This window comes from Ranitomeya imitator, chromosome 3 (genome assembly GCF_032444005.1).
Source record: "Ranitomeya imitator isolate aRanImi1 chromosome 3, aRanImi1.pri, whole genome shotgun sequence".
Classification (NCBI taxonomy): Eukaryota; Metazoa; Chordata; class Amphibia; order Anura; family Dendrobatidae; genus Ranitomeya; species Ranitomeya imitator.
This window is the reverse complement of record NC_091284.1, coordinates 708,297,566-708,313,745: the sequence shown is the minus strand read 5'-3', so window position 1 is coordinate 708,313,745 and position 16,180 is coordinate 708,297,566.

The following is a 16,180-nucleotide window of genomic DNA, read 5'->3' as shown; positions in this document are numbered from 1 at the left end:
GACATATCATTGTTGAGATCTGTGTCAGCACATAAAATCTCCTAAAATAACAAATACAGAGGACCCGTTACCAGATGAAAAGTAACCAGTTTTTCCTTTCCCATTGCTCCTCTGATTATTCTGTTTCTTTGGTTGTTTTTTTTCTTTTTTAAAATTACATCCCGTTATGTTTCCAGAGATTTGGACTGTCATGAACCGGGGTTGTTTGGCCGCCCCCGGTTCTTTTCTGAAGGGGATTTATTTATATCCCACTTCCCAGTTCCAGTTTGGAACTCGCAGCTCTCTGGCGCCCCCTTACCCTCAGGTCAGTCACGGAACTGCACCTAGTTTAATTAGTCACCAGAAAGGCTACCTGCTATGTACTAGCTATTGGGCACACACTGCAGTGAGGGTGATATAATTATTCGCAGCCGAGCAATACACTACAAAAACTCTGTTCTGTCACTGCCAGTGTTACCCACCAGCGCAGGACACTTTGCTCGCCACCAGCTCCTATTTCTTAATTAATAACAGGTCAGGAGCCAACCCAATTAGTAGCGTAATTTACTTCAGAAGACGTGTAAGTACGTTATAGAGCAAGGAGAAATGAAGCTAGTAATTTTATATATTTTACTCCAAAAGGTAGGCAGTGTTTTCAAAAGTATAAAATATGTTATCAAATGAGACAATTATGTATATACAGACACTTACAAAATAAAAAGCAATTAAAGGAAGAAAATGAACTTACAGTTCTTTCATATCATGGCTGACCATGCGGCTGGGGGGAGGGGAGCATATGTCCCAATGCATCACAGAGTGTCTCTCAGCTAGTTCCCTGCCTGGACAAATGCTACTGCAAAATGAGGTCTCACTACCTTATACTTGTGCCCAAAACCAAGGCACTCCCCCTCTGGTGACCTCACTGGATGGCTGAATACTCCCCTTTCTTTAAGATATGAAAAACCATCTCTACACATATCGGCGTATCAACCTCGTAGAAAGACGACACCAGTGTTTTTATGCGCAGCGTGACAGGGTTGATTTAAGTATAAACACAAAGTGGATACATGACCTGCTTACAGAGAAATCCATTCCTTGCATTTCGTTGGGTTTTAATCCTAGAGATTTCAGTGGGGTATAGATATCTCGGTGGACATTTGGAATATGTAACTTCTACATCTCTATCACTAATTGGGGTCAAGTTATGCCCTACTATTAAGTTTTTACATGAACAAAAGAGCACGTTACCACATCTGCCTTTAGCCAGCTTAAAGCCATAAAGTACTCAGTGGGGGCTACCGCACATTGGTATCAAGTTGCACAGAGTGTGTAGTGAGAAGAAAAATTCCCTATGCAGTGTGAAGGGGAGGGGTCAGAAAGCCCACTGCGAGTGTCTGTAAAGCCATGGAACCTTCTGGAAGTAAACTCAGAATAAAGCATATTTATATTATCGTGACATGGACCTTTTTATTTAGTGCTAATTTTATTGCCTTACATGCGGGTATTACTCACAGGATTGTCAGGGGCATATTTTAATTCTCTGCAATCTTACCTAGTGTGCTAAATAAAAGGCCCAAATATCTGGAGCCGTATTAAAAATTTGAAACCGGATTACACAGATCAGCCCTAATAAAATAATAGCAAACACTGTGCTATTTTGACCTGGTGACAAATATTCTTTAAGTCTATACCAGGTCATGCTGAAGAAAGATTCACAAAACACTCTAAAGTGAAGATAATATAAATATTCATAGTCATTTTCGAGATCCTATGATAAGAAAATAAAATGAATAAAAGTTTTGGGAATATTTGTAATGTGCACTGACATATTGAATAGAGGTGAATATTAAACCTTGGTTTAAAATAATCTAAAACTCCAGACAGACTTGCAAGGTTTCCTAAAAGAAAACCCATGCAATTAAAATTGATATTTTTTTCTCCCAGTATTGCTAAAGACATCAAATATAGGCTTCTTTCACACATTTTTTGAAGTCAGAATTTCCATTGCAGGCTGGCAAATTGTTCCAGCATAAACTATGGACAAAAAAATTGGAGAAACTACACATTATACTTGCTTTTATTATTGTCCATTCCAAATCCATATGCATTACTATAGATTTAGTCTCCCATTTGCAGCTATATCACTTCCACTCTTCTGGGAAGGCTTTTGTAGTGCGTCTGGATTAGAGGGTCTGGCATGCAATCTCCTTTTTAGTTCAGCCAAAAAAAGTGTTTGATGGTGTTGAGATCAGGGCTCTGTGTGGGCTAGAATCCAAACTCGCCCAACCATGCCTTTATGGACCTTGGTTTGCACACAGTCATGCTGAAAGATTTCTCTTTGCTGGAGCTAAAGTGCCTAAACCAACTCCTGAAAAACAACCCAATAGTGTTATCCCTTCTCCACCAAACTTTACAGTTGACACAATGAAGTCATGCAGGTGGGGTTCTGACATTCTCCATTTTTCTGACTCGTCCATCAGATTGTCAGACAGGCAAGTGTGATTTTTCACACTAGAGTTTCAACTGCTCTAGAGGCATTGGGCTTGGCGACATAAGGCTTGCATGTAGTTTCTCAGCCATGGATACCCATGCTATGAAATTCCCAGCACACAATGTTTGTGTTGATGTTATCACTGGAACTGTGCCGTTATTGAGTCATAAGAGTATTGGTGACTTTTATTCAATAAAAGGTGTTGGGTAATCACCGCGCTAATTACATGGGGCTAAAAAAACAATCAGCTGTAATTACTGGTTGAACCACTAATATACTGTTAACCACTAGCGGTAATCAATAGGATAACTTGGCACTTGCGTGTGCTGTTGGTGGCGGTATAGCGTGCCGAGCGGCCAAGGAAAAAATCGGCACCAGAGTGGAGTTTGTGCTGCAGTAGATGGTGTGGCATGCAGCGAACCCGTGGTTGAACCACTAATATAGAACCACTAGAGATAATTAATAGGGTTACTTGGCACTTGTGCTGTCGGTGGTGGTATAGCGTGCCTAGTGTCCAAAGAAAAAGGTCTTTACCAGAGTGCAGTTTTCGCTGCTGTAGATGGTGTGGCAAGCAGCGGACCCCCCGTGGCAGGATGTAAGTGCCAGAGGATAGAGGGTGGGGACCATCCTTCCGTGAGGATGATCCTCCAGACTGTGCAGGGAGAGGTGCCGACTCCTGTTGTGCTTTGGCTGTAGCGAAGTGAGCTGGAGGCGTGGTGTGTCGGGACGTCACGGGGCTTCTGGATGGGTGCGCGAAGGGGTTAAAATTGCAAATGCGTTTTGAAGGACGCAGTCCTTCATCAGGGCCGTGACTCCCACAGATGGCCAGTCCTTATATACCGACTCCACCCTATCTCCACTGCGTGTCATGGACAGTATACCACGTGGATTATCAACATAACTGCACATATGATTCAGTGTGTTAAATGGGGGACTAAAGTTTGTGCCCTTATTAGATACACATTGACACCAATTATATAATCGCATATTGTGTGCATGCGAAGAAAGCGAATGTATTTTCACAGTCCATATTCATTGTGCTTTATATTTTGTGGTGTAGACAATAGCATAGTGATGGATCCATTCCATATACCGGGCTTAATGAATGATTGGCGTTTCTATTTCTTGCGCATGATGTAGATAGACATTTATAATAGTGGTAGTTTGTAACGAAAATAAATTAGTTTAAAAAGCAACATTTTATTGATATCTATTAAAACACTTGAAGTCTAATTGTACATGTCTAGGGAAAATATATATAAATATATATATAATTTTTTAAAATGCTAAAAAGAAGTGTATCACATACAATTGGACTATTATAAAATACATTAAATCAGATTAATGAGGGAGTATTGGGAATAATATATATAAATCAGTAAAAATAGCCAAAATATGGCAATACAAGAGGTTTAAATATGGTTAAAAAGTGTTAGGACCCGAACGATTTTAAAAAACAGAAATATAATGTGTGTCGAATGTGTTCACATTGCGGCCAATTAATATTTCCGTCTATGGGTGTGCACGCTTCCATTAATTGGTGGAAATGTTAAAATGCGTATAATTCAATTTCATTATTTAATCCTTTTGGAGTTAGGGTGTGAAAATCAATTTGGACTCCATCCTTGACATGAATTTCAGAAAATCGCCACCCTTAAGATTTTGATGGACCAATTGAATACCACAAAATGAAACGCCCTTGAGCAAGAATATTTGTGTTTCTCTAAAAAATAACGGGATAGGGGGTGGCCTTTAAAACCATTACTGATGTTGTCTAGATGTTCCTTTATCCTATCTGTTATATGCCTCTTAGTTCGACCTATGTATATCTTGTCACAGGGGCACTTAAGTACATAGATGACCCCTGTGGATTGACAGGAAATGGCTCTTAGGGCTCATACTCACTTGTGAGTAAAAAAAGGTCCGCAATCTGGACCGAAAAAATTGGATGCAAACTATGCGATTGTCATGCGCGTTCAATGCGATTTTTAATCACACCATCCGTTTTACATCCGTATAACATCCGTATGCAATGCATTTTTTTTTCTCTGCAACAATTTTTATATAATCATTTACAGGACCATTTACAGTGTTCTATGCTACAGAATGGTAAGGTATCTGTAACAAACGGATAGTCCGTATTCCGTTAGTTTTTTTTTCTCGCACCCATTGACTTGCTTCGGCGAGACTCGCAGCAAATCGCAGCACGCTGTGATTTTTTTCTGACTCCAATTTCAGCTGAGAAAAAAATCGCAAATTAGATGTCACCTATTGAATAGCATTGGTCCGAGTGCAATCCGATTTTTTTTATCGGATTGCACTCGTCTGTTTTGCTCGCAAATGAGTATGAGCCCTATATATGAAACTCCTTTAGTTTGTTGGAGTCCATAAAAATGGTCAGGAGTATCTTTTTGGAAGATGTGCGTTTACAGCAGGAACATTTTCCGCATGGCATAAACCCCATTCTCCTAGATATGGTTTTTAGGGTAATGTTTTGTTTAAAATGACCACCTTAATAGTCGAGGCTATGAGTAGACCTAACTTTTGGGCCTTTGTATACACAAATCTAGGATTAGTTGGTAATAGGTCCCCAATACTCTTATCACCCCTGCAAAATAGGCCAATGTTTGCGGATGATATTGGTAAATTTCTTGTACCCAGAATGGAATTGTGTTATTATGGGTAGTTGGTTAATTTGTTGTTGGAGATTGGGTGGATTAGTATTAGGTTGAGTTTTATGTAGCAAAGTTTCCCTGGGTATATAATCCACTTCATGTCTAGCTTTATCCAAAGCTGGTAAATGGTAACCCTGTTCCTCAAACTGCTTCGTGAGGTGTTCAGTTTCAATATGATAATCCTCGATGTTCGTACAGTTTCTCCTAATCCTCAGGTATTTGCCTTTGGGGGTGTTTGCAAGCTATACTGGTAAATGGCAGCTAGTGATATGTATAAAGCTATTCGAGTTGACATCCTTACGGTAGCATTTAGTTATTAGCTTGTTGTTTTCCACGCAGTTAAGTCCAGGAAATTTACACTAGTGCTACTGGTGGTAGGCGTGAACTCCAGGCCAAAGTTGTTAGTGTTCAAGCCTGAAATGAACAAATGTAAGTCAACTACTGTCTCCTCCCAAATAAAATAATGTGACCGCTCAGCACAGGAAGAGTTGCCACGCCGGGACAACGGAGCGGCAGCGATGGAGGGGTAAGCCATGCATACAATGATGGGACGGGACCAGGAGAGCCATGCATACAACAATGGGACCGGGGGAGCCATGCATATAGCGATGGGACCGGGGGAGCCATGCATACGGCGATGGGACCGGGGGAGCCATGCTTGCGGCGATGGGACCGGGGGGAGCTATGCATACGGCGATGGGACCGGGGGAGCCATGCTTGCGGCGATGGGACCGGGGGGAGCTATGCATACGGCGATGGGACCAGGGGAGCCATGCATATGGTGATGGGACAGGGGGAGCTATGTATACAGCGATGGGACCGGGGAGACATGCATACAACAGGGGGAGCCACACATTCCCGGACGGGGGAGCCATGCATAGCAGAACAGATGAGGTGACAGTGCATACCCGGCTTATACTCGAGTCAATAAGCTTACCCAGTTTTGTGTGGCAAAATTAGGTGCCTTGGCTTATACTCGAGTATATACGGTATACGCATTTTAACATTTCCACCATTTAATGGAAGAGTCCACACCATTTACGGAAATATTAATTGGCCGCAATGTGAACATATACGACACATTATATTTGTTTTTTTTAAATTGTTCGGGTCCTAACACTTTTTAACCATATTTAGACCTCTTGTATTGCCATATTTTGGCTATTTTTATATCACTTTAAGGAGGATGTTTACTAATATATATATATATTTTATTCCCAATACTCCCTCATTAATTTGAGTTAATGTGTTTTATAATAGTCCAATTGTATGTGCTACTCTACTTTTTAGTATTTAAAAAAAATATTTTTTCCCTAGACATGTTTTAATAGATATCAATAAAATATTGCTTTTTAAACTAATTTATTTTCGTTACAAACTCCCACTATTGTCCATGTCTATCTACATCATGCACAAGAAATAGAAACGCCAATAATCATGCAGCCCGGTATATGGAATGGATCCATCCCTATGCTATTGCCAACACTACAAAATATAAAGCACAATGTATATGGACTGTGAAAATACATTCGCTTTCTTCGCATGTACACAGTATGCCATTTACTATATAATTGGTGTCAATATGTATCTAATAAGGGCACAAACTTCAGTCCCCCATTTAACACACTGAATCATATGTGCATAGTTATGTTGATAATCCACGTGGTAGTGGTATACAGTCCATGACACATGCAGTGGAGAGATAGGCTGGCATCGGTATAAAAGGATGGGCAATCCTTGGGAGTCACCACTGATGAAGAAGGACTGCATCCTTTGAGACGCCTTGGAAGTTTGACCCCTTCGCGCCCCAATCCAGCAGCCCTGTGATGTCACGATACACCATGCCTCCAGCTCACTTCACCACAGCCTCGGCGTGGTTCTATATTAGGCTGGTTACACATTTGCGTTTTTTGCCGCTGCGTTTGTAACGCATATAAACGCATGCGTTCGGTTTTCCCATATTTAACATTAAAAACGCATGCTTTTTTTTGTACGCATTTTGCTGTGTTTGACGACGCATGCGACGTTTCGATGCTTGCATCTTGGCGCGGAAATGCAACATGTAATTTCTAGAGGTGTTTTTTTGCTGCAAAAAACGCATTTATTCGATTGCGTCAAAAAACATTGCTGTCTATATAAACGCATGCGTTTTTAACACATGCGTTTGGTTGCGTTTTTGAACGCATGCGTTTCCATAGAGAAAAACAAGTCTAGACACTGATAAGCCACCCCCCACCATCAAGGTGATAAAGGGATCCAAATGCGAAACACTTGAGAAATTAAATACTACCAACCGCATGTTAAGGCTAGCGGAACGCACTGAGTAGAAATAGATATTTATTATAAATGGTGCGTTCGCAGCCTGGGGTCCACCGTGCAGGGAGAACCTGCTGCTAGTGAATGGTGGCACTGTTTGGCGGTATAGACTAGCTCTGTTACCTCACAGAGCAGCCGCGAGAGGAAAGCACTGCGCCCTGTTAGCCTCACAGGAGCACAAGCTTACTGCCAAGCTGATAGCAGTCTGTGGTTATACAACATGCAATCTCACCGGAGAAGCCGGTATTCTAGGGGCTTATTTCAGCCGGGTCCCTGAACACTCTCATACAATCTCCTCACCGGAGGTGCCGGTATTCTAGGGGCTTATTTCAGCCGGGTCCCTGAACACACTTATGTGTGACGCCCAGGAGACCGGGATACCCAGCACCGGACCAATGGAGTCTGTCTCTTGAGGGGGATGTCACGGGTGGCTTGACCCGGTGCTGTTGCCTCAGGCAATGCACAGTGTAAGGGGTATCATGAGGGGACAGGCACTTACTTGATCAGCAGCAGGTTCTCCCAGCGGCGATGATCCCGATCCTGGATAGATGGCTATTGTCCAAATGAAAGACTGAGGCACTGAAACGTTTAACCAGTTTACTTTAACATAAAAGGATTTACAACCAGTCCTGTCACCGGAGTCTGTATGGGAACTCTGAGTTACTTTGACCCTGCCGGGGTCTTCGCCTCTTATTGTGCGCAATTTCTGTGTGGCCCTGCTGCTGTATGTGAACTGGCTGCCGGCCCGATCTGTCCCCTCCGGGTCCTGGTTTCGACGGGCAACCCGAGTCCTTTTATCGGTTTACCCCCTCTGGGAGTACCGCTGAACGCTGTGTCTGTTGCTGCGTCCGGCCCTAGTGAAGCTGATATCACCTCACGTTTTTCCGGTTGCTGTATTATATATAATGAATACAGCCACGGATCCGGTATCCGTCTTTGCGCCTGTTCTGGGTAGTGATTAATGCTACCCGGTTCTCACAATGTCCTTTTTCTCTATCCCTCTTCTCCTCAGGCTGGTGATTTAGGCCTGGTAACCGTCACAGGGCTGTTAGAGATTCAATTGTATGACCTCTCACTTTCAGCTCCTTAGCCCAACTGCCATTTCTTCTCTCAGACCAGAATGGATCAAGGGGAGTCTCTGGAGCTCCCCCTTCTGGCCGGAGGTGGTAGTGCAGTCTTGCTATTTTAGTATTTGTACTTACTGTCAGTAACTATTTTTGTGGCAAATACCCCTAGGGGTGCCACATTCCCCCTTAGTTAAGAACAGTACTCCGGGACTGTGGGACAATAACATTTTGAAATAACAATTAATATGTACAGAGTCTTAAAAATGAAAAGTTACAAAAACCACTCAAGGAAACAAAAATAGAGTTCTGTAAAAAGTCACTTCAAATAGCGTCCATTAATACAGTTCTATCCTTAAAGGTATTAGGAACGGCACTGTACTTAGTGTCCAGGAATTTAGTTCCATTTTTCCAACGGAGTTATCAATATAAAGTCTAAAGAAAGTTCAAAAAGAGCAAAAAGCAAAGTTCAAAAAGCAGTCTTTCCGGAGCTTTGATTTAGTGCCTCCGGGCTGATAAAAAGTTCAAGAATATGCAATAAGTTCATACAGACAAGTCTCTGTAGGCACTGGGCTTAAACGTTGCAGACTGATAGCAATGACTATACTACATTTTCTGTTTAACTATATACGGCATAACATATATACAATTCACATTATGAGCTTTATAGTTGGTAATCTGCATACCTGGCCGGTAATTGACCCTGGGTACTACGCTGTGATCTACGTAATAGCGGTGTCTCTTCATGTGGTGTACTACTGTCTACTGCGGATGTAGTATCTGCCCGCTCTGCTAAAGATAATTCCACGACTATGGAGTTGGCAAGTCCACCGTGAATGGGATTACTCTGACCAGGAATCTGTTCTTCCTGGCCTGGAACCTCCTGTAGTACGGGGTCAGCCTCTTCCTGTCTTGGGACTTCTGGTATTGGGTTCGGTGTTGGGTAAAAGGCCACCATGGGAACCACTACTGCACCATGGTATGTTAGTAGGGTTTTGGGAAAGTCTCCTATACAGGTGTGATACACTTCCTCTTCTTTTTCCTTTACTGGTTGAACCTGTATGGGTTGAATAACTTCTGGTTCTGGCTGGACAACGTCTGGCTCTTTCAATGCTTCCGGACATAATTTAAGATTGTCTCTTGACACTAGTACAGATGTTAAGCCTCCGTTTTTGCTAATGAGACACATTTTAGGATTATCCACTCTTGTTGGTAAAACTGTGTAGGGTACGGCTTCCCACTGATTGTCCAGTTTATTGGTTCGACGATTTCTCTTGAGCACTTGGTCACCCGGTCTTAATGGGGTCGCTAGAGCATTCTGGTTGAAAGTTCGCTCTTGTCTTTCTCTAGTTTGCTGAAGGCTTCTTTCCACACTCTCTTGCACTTGGCGATACTGCTTTTGCCGTATGATATCCCAATTGGAGTCTTGGACTTCTGCGTCTGGTTTCAGAATTCCCATTTCTAGATCGATTGGTAATTGGCCGGGTCTTGCACGCATAAGGTAAGCTGGGGTGCAGTTGGTGGAGCTCACCGGGACATGATTATACAGATCCACCAAGTCAGGCAATTTCTCTGGCCATTGATTCCTTTCTGTCTCAGGTAAAGTCTTTAGTAGGTCTATTACAATATGGTTCATCTTCTCGCATAAGCCGTTTGTTTGTGGATGATAGGCCGTCGTCCGGATCTTTTTGCAACCATACATATTACAGAATTCTCTGAAGATCTCTGATTCAAAGGCTGTACCTTGGTCGGTGAGAACCTGTTCCGGATATCCATGGGGTCTACAAAAGTACGTTTGGAACGCTTTGGCTGCTGTTTTTGCTGTCAGATCTTTTACGGGTACTACTACCAAGAAACGTGAATAATGGTCCACGATGATCAAGGCATAGACATAGCCGGACCGGCTTGGTGTCAACTTCACGTGGTCCATGGCTACAAGTTCAAGTGGTTGTTTGGTGATTATGGGATGCAGTGGTGCTCTTTGGTTCTTTTGATCGTTTCTTCTGAGGTTGCACGGGCCACAATTTCTGCACCACTGTTCGATTGATTTTCTCATCCCGACCCAATAAAATCTTTCTCTTAGAAGTACTAACTTTTTCCAACCGAAGTGACCAGCACCATTATGGTAAGCTTCGAGGACCATCTTCACATCTTGTTTAGGCACAATAATCTGCCAAACCAATTCATGTGTTTTCGGATTGGTGTATCTTCTACAGAGCTTCCCTTGATACAGGAACATTTTGCCTCTCTCTTTCCAGAGTTGATGCGTCTCTTCTGGGGCATCCTCATAGGGATATGCACTTTGCTCAGTCAACAGTTCCTTCACCAACTTCACAGCCGGATTGCTGTCTTGGGTGTCAGCCCATCTATGGTGTGCTAACGGATTAAAATTCACCTCTTGTTGTTTCTGATAGGTACTTGACTGATGATGTTTTGCCTTGGGACGATGGAAGGCTGGTAGTTCAATTTCTTCAAGCTCCCCCGTTTCCTCTTCTACATCTCTCAAGTGTGGCATCCGGGATAGGGCATCGGCATTTCCATTCTTGCGACCTGCTCGATACTTGATTATGAAGTTGTAATTAGATAACCGGGCTATCCATCGCTGTTCTAACGCACCTAATTTGGCTGTGTCCAGGTGGGTCAACGGATTGTTGTCAGTATAGACAATAAATTCTGCAGCGGCCAGATAGTGTTTGAAACGCTCCGTCACAGCCCAAACTACTGCCAGTAGTTCCAATTTGAAGGAGCTGTAATTTTCTGAATTTCTTTCAGTAGGCCGGAGCTTTCTACTTGCAAAGGCGATGACTTTCTCCCGACCTTCTTGCTTTTGTGACAGCACCGCTCCTAGTCCCACATTACTGGCATCGGTGTAGAGGATGAAAGGTTTATGGTAATCTGGGTATGCCAGAACCTCTTCTCCGGTTAGTACCTTCTTTAGTTGTTCAAAGGAGTCTTCCCTTTCGTCATTCCACTGAAAAGGAGGGTTTCGGTTTGAAGGTTTCTTCGTCTGCCCTACCAAGGTGTCTTGCAAGGGTGCTGCCAACTTGGTAAATCCTTTTATAAATCTGCGATAGTAACCCACCAATCCCAGGAATTGTCTCACTTCTTTTGCGCTGGTAGGTCTTGGCCAATCCCTTATGGCGCTTATTTTCTCGGGATCTGGTGCTACTCCCTCCGAACTCACGATGTGTCCCAGGTACTGTACCTTTGGCTTGAGAAGGTGACATTTGGATGGCTTGACTTTCATGCCATACCTGGATAAGGCTTCGAACACTTCTGCCAGGTCTATTAAGTGTTGTTCGTAAGTCTTTGAGTAGACGATCACATCATCTAGGTACAGGAGGACGGTCTCGAAGTTCTTGTGTCCGAGGCAGCATTCCATCAGCCGCTGGAAGGTACCGGATGCGTTGCAGAGTCCGAACGGCATGCGATTAAATTCACATAGACCCATTGGTGTGGTGAATGCCGTCTTTTCCTTATCTCTCTCAGCCACAGGGACTTGCCAATACCCGCTTGTTAAGTCTAAGGTGTAAAAATAATTAGCAGATTTCAAAGCAGTTAAGGACTCTTCTATCCTAGGCAAGGGGTAGGCGTCTTTATGGGTGATGTTATTAATCTTCCGGTAGTCTACGCACATTCTCATGGTTCCGTCCTTTTTTTTGACAATCACTAGAGGGGCCGCCCAGGGGCTACAGCTGTCTCTTATTACCCCGGCCTGCTTCATTTCCCTCAGCATATCTTTTGCACATTGATAGTGAGCGGGCGGTATGGGTCTATATCTTTCTTTTATTGGGGGATGGTCACCTGTGGGGATTGTGTGTTCTACCCCTTCTATCCGTCCGAAGTCCAATGGGTGTTTACTGAAGACTTGTTCATATTCCGTCACTAGCCTATACACCCCTTGTTTTTGATGGGTAGGTGTTGAATTTATGCCCACGTGTAGCTGTTGGCACCAATCCTCCATTTCTCCATCTGAGCCATTGCCTTCCACCTGACAGGTTGGTTCTAAGGGCTCAATGGTTGTGATGGCATTGTTGTCAACAGTATATAGCTTTGCCATTGTAGCATACCTTGGCAAAGTGACCTCTTCCTCTCCACAGTTCAAAAGTCGTACCGGTACTCGTCCCCGGTGTACCTCGACTATCCCTCGTGCCGTGAGTATAGTGGGCCTGCTGTCGGTGTACACTGGTTCTATTAAGGCTTGATAATCTCGTCCCTTAGTACCAATGGCTGCTCTACACCATACCAGCATTTCTGTTTTTGGTGGGATTACAATAGACGTTGGATCACTTACCCTCACACTGCCGATTTCTCCACCTGCAACTTCTACCTGTTGCCTTAACATCAATACTTTTTTTTCCCTCCGGAGAACTCTCTGCTGGCAGGATTGGGCAGTTTCAGCAATTTGCTGTAAGACAGAAATGACTTCGGAAAAGCAGTTCTCTAACACATTCATTCCTATCAATACAGTTGGTTCACAGTTCCGCCGGTCAACATCAACAACAATTATACCCTGTTTCTTCAGTTCTACTTTACCAATCTTTATGGTCATCTCCCTGAATCCTAGTTTCGGTACCAACTTACCATTACTGGCCCATATATCTAGTTCAACATCAGAGGGCCCTTTATCAATATCTGCATCAGCCCAGTACCTCTTATAAAGGATATACGGTATAGATGAAATCTGGGAACCTGTGTCCAGCAAAGCGTTGAGGGGAATTCCGTCCAGCACGATCGGGATAATGGGTCGTCCTCCGATGTACCTGTCGTGCCAGGGTGTTGGGCCTTGAAAGTTCATTCCTGCGAAGCGGCCCGCATTCCCAGGGGATTCCCGTTTAAATCACAATCTCGTGCAAAGTGGCCCGGCTGCTGGCAACGGCGGCAAATGGGCTGTCCATCCGGTTGGTAGCGGTCGCGGGGTCGTCCTCTCCATGTCGGGTATCTCCGGGGTCTCATCCATGGAACATCCTCTCTACAGTTTGCCAACTCCATCTTGGGTCCTCTCATCTCCTGCATGGTTTTAGCCATTGAAGCAACAACATCAGCTAAAGAGTCAAGCTTTTGTTGAAGAGCCTCATTAGTACTGGGCCCCAGGGGCTTAGCAATGGCCCCGGACATAGCTGATGTCACTGGTACTCCATGTTGTTGAGGAGCCTCTGCCATGAGTTGCGCAGGCTCCTGATCCCGAGGTGCTTCTGCCAGCTGGAGACGTATAGCACTCTCCTTTAATTGGGCAAATGTCAATTCAGGGTTCTTAAAAACAAGCATGCTCACATGCCCCCGGTGAGAAGGGGTGTAGAGTCCCTCAATAAATTGATCTCTTAGCAGTTTATCCGCTCCGGTGTTAAAAACGGGTTCAGCCAGTGTAAGTGATTTAAGGGTTTCCTGCAGGTTTAAGGCAAAGTCTCTCACGCCCTCATTAGCTTTTTGTTTACAACTAAAGAATCGTATTTTAGCTTTGCTGCTGGCCGTGGTTTCAAATGTAGCTTTTAATCCAGCAAATATGCGTTCAACAGTGCCTTTTAGATCGGCTGCCCATGCTGTGACTTCTCGCTTAGCATGGCCACTTAACTGCATCATCAGGAGACTAACACGCTGAACTTCACCCACAGGGAACATGTCAAAATGGGCCAGCATCTTTTCTCTGAAATCGTCAAGGGTATTAGGCTCACCTTCATACATTGGAAGCCACGGGCCACCTGGGGTATATGGCATCAGCACCGGCATGATGGGCGCCACTCTTTGCACCGCTGCGCTGCCGGACTCTCTATTGACACTCTGTCTTTCAGCTGCATTAGCGTTGCCGAGTGCTGCGGCGTCTCCGTGCTGCAACATACTGTGCCCCCTTAGTTAATCCGTACCCTTCCGGTCCTCCGCTTCCGTCGGGATAGTGTAGATTTGTTCCGCTGTGCAGCAGGATCGATTTTCCCCTTGCTCTGATGTCAGAGCGCTCAGCTTGGTGCCGCCCACAATGACACGCCCCCTGCTGCTCCCACCCACCGCGCTCTGTAATGGCGGATTCTGAAGTTTCAGGGGCTCAGGTGATGGCGTAGCTCAATTAACAGTCTCGTGCCTAATGGTTATGAAGTGATTACCTCAGGGGATGGCGGCCATCTTTACTCCATTATAACCAATGAGGAAAAGTCACTTTCAATAGTTTTCAATGGGGAATGGATTTTTCTTTAATAAAGTCAATTTTCAAGATTTTTCATCCCAGTTTTCACAGTTTTGGGCTCCAATCACGGCACACAATACCCGGTATACGGGCTGGCTAGATCCTGTTCGTGACGCCAATTGTGACGCCCAGGAGACCGGGATACCCAGCACCGGACCAATGGAGTCTGTCTCTTGAGGGGGATGTCACGGGTGGCTTGACCCGGTGCTGTGGCCTCAGGCAATGCACAGTGTAAGGGGTATCATGAGGGGACAGGCACTTACTTGATCAGCAGCAGGTTCTCCCAGCGGCGATGATCCCGATCCTGGATAGATGGTTATTGTCCAAATGAAAGACTGAGGCACTGAAACGTTTAACCAGTTTAATTTAACATAAAAGGATTTACAACCAGTCCTGTCACCGGAGTCTGTATGGGAACTCTGAGTTACTTTGACCCTGCCGGGGTCTTCGCCTCTTATTGTGCGCAATTTCTGTGTGGCCCTGCTGCTGTATGTGAACTGGCTGCCGGCCCGATCTGTCCCCTCCGGGTCCTGGTTCGACGGGCAACCCGAGTCCTTTTATCGGTTTACCCCCTCTGGGAGTACCGCTGAACTCTGTGTCTGTTGCTGCGTCCGGCCCTAGTGAAGCTGATATCACCTCACGTTTTTCCGGTTGCTGTATTATATATAATGAATACAGCCACGGATCCGGTATCCGTCTTTGGGCCTGTTCTGGGTAGTGATTAATGCTACCCGGTTCTCACAATGTCCTTTTTCTCTATCCCTCTTCTCCTCAGGCCGGTGATTTAGGCCTGGTAACCGTCACAGGGCTGTTAGAGATTCAATTGTATGACCTCTCACTTTCAGCTCCTTAGCCCAACTGCCATTTCTTCTCTCAGACCAGAATGGATCAAGGGGAGTCTCTGGAGCTCCCCCTTCTGGCCGGAGGTGGTAGTGCAGTCTTGCTATTTTAGTATTTGTACTTACTGTCAGTAACTATTTTTGTGGCAAATACCCCTAGGGGTGCCACATTTGCATAACCACACTGGCGCAAAGCACATATGACTTGACACTAGCAAATAGTTGCAGCATGTCTAGGACCTTCCAAAGAAGGACCAATGGAGTGCTGCAGCACCTGAGCATGTGACCCTGGATCTCCACTGAGGGATCTCGCCCTGGGCATGCTCAGAGTGCAAAGCAGGATTTAGTCCTAGCAGCTACAAGGACCTTAGCTGCAGTATCTGATCATGTGACCCTCGATCTCCACTGAGAGATCTTACTCAGGGCATGCTCAGAATGTGAAAAGCAGGACTTAGCCCCAGAAGCGTCCGCTCGCTGCTGCCCAGCACTGACTTCAATGGGAGAAGCAGGAAACGCAGCAGTAACTCTCAGCACAGAGTCAGACTGAGCGAGACGCTGGGATCGACATCTCCGCTGAGCAGGCTCCACTACGGCAGGAGAAGAATGGGAGACCGCAGCGGAGATGGCCCGAGATTCCCCCT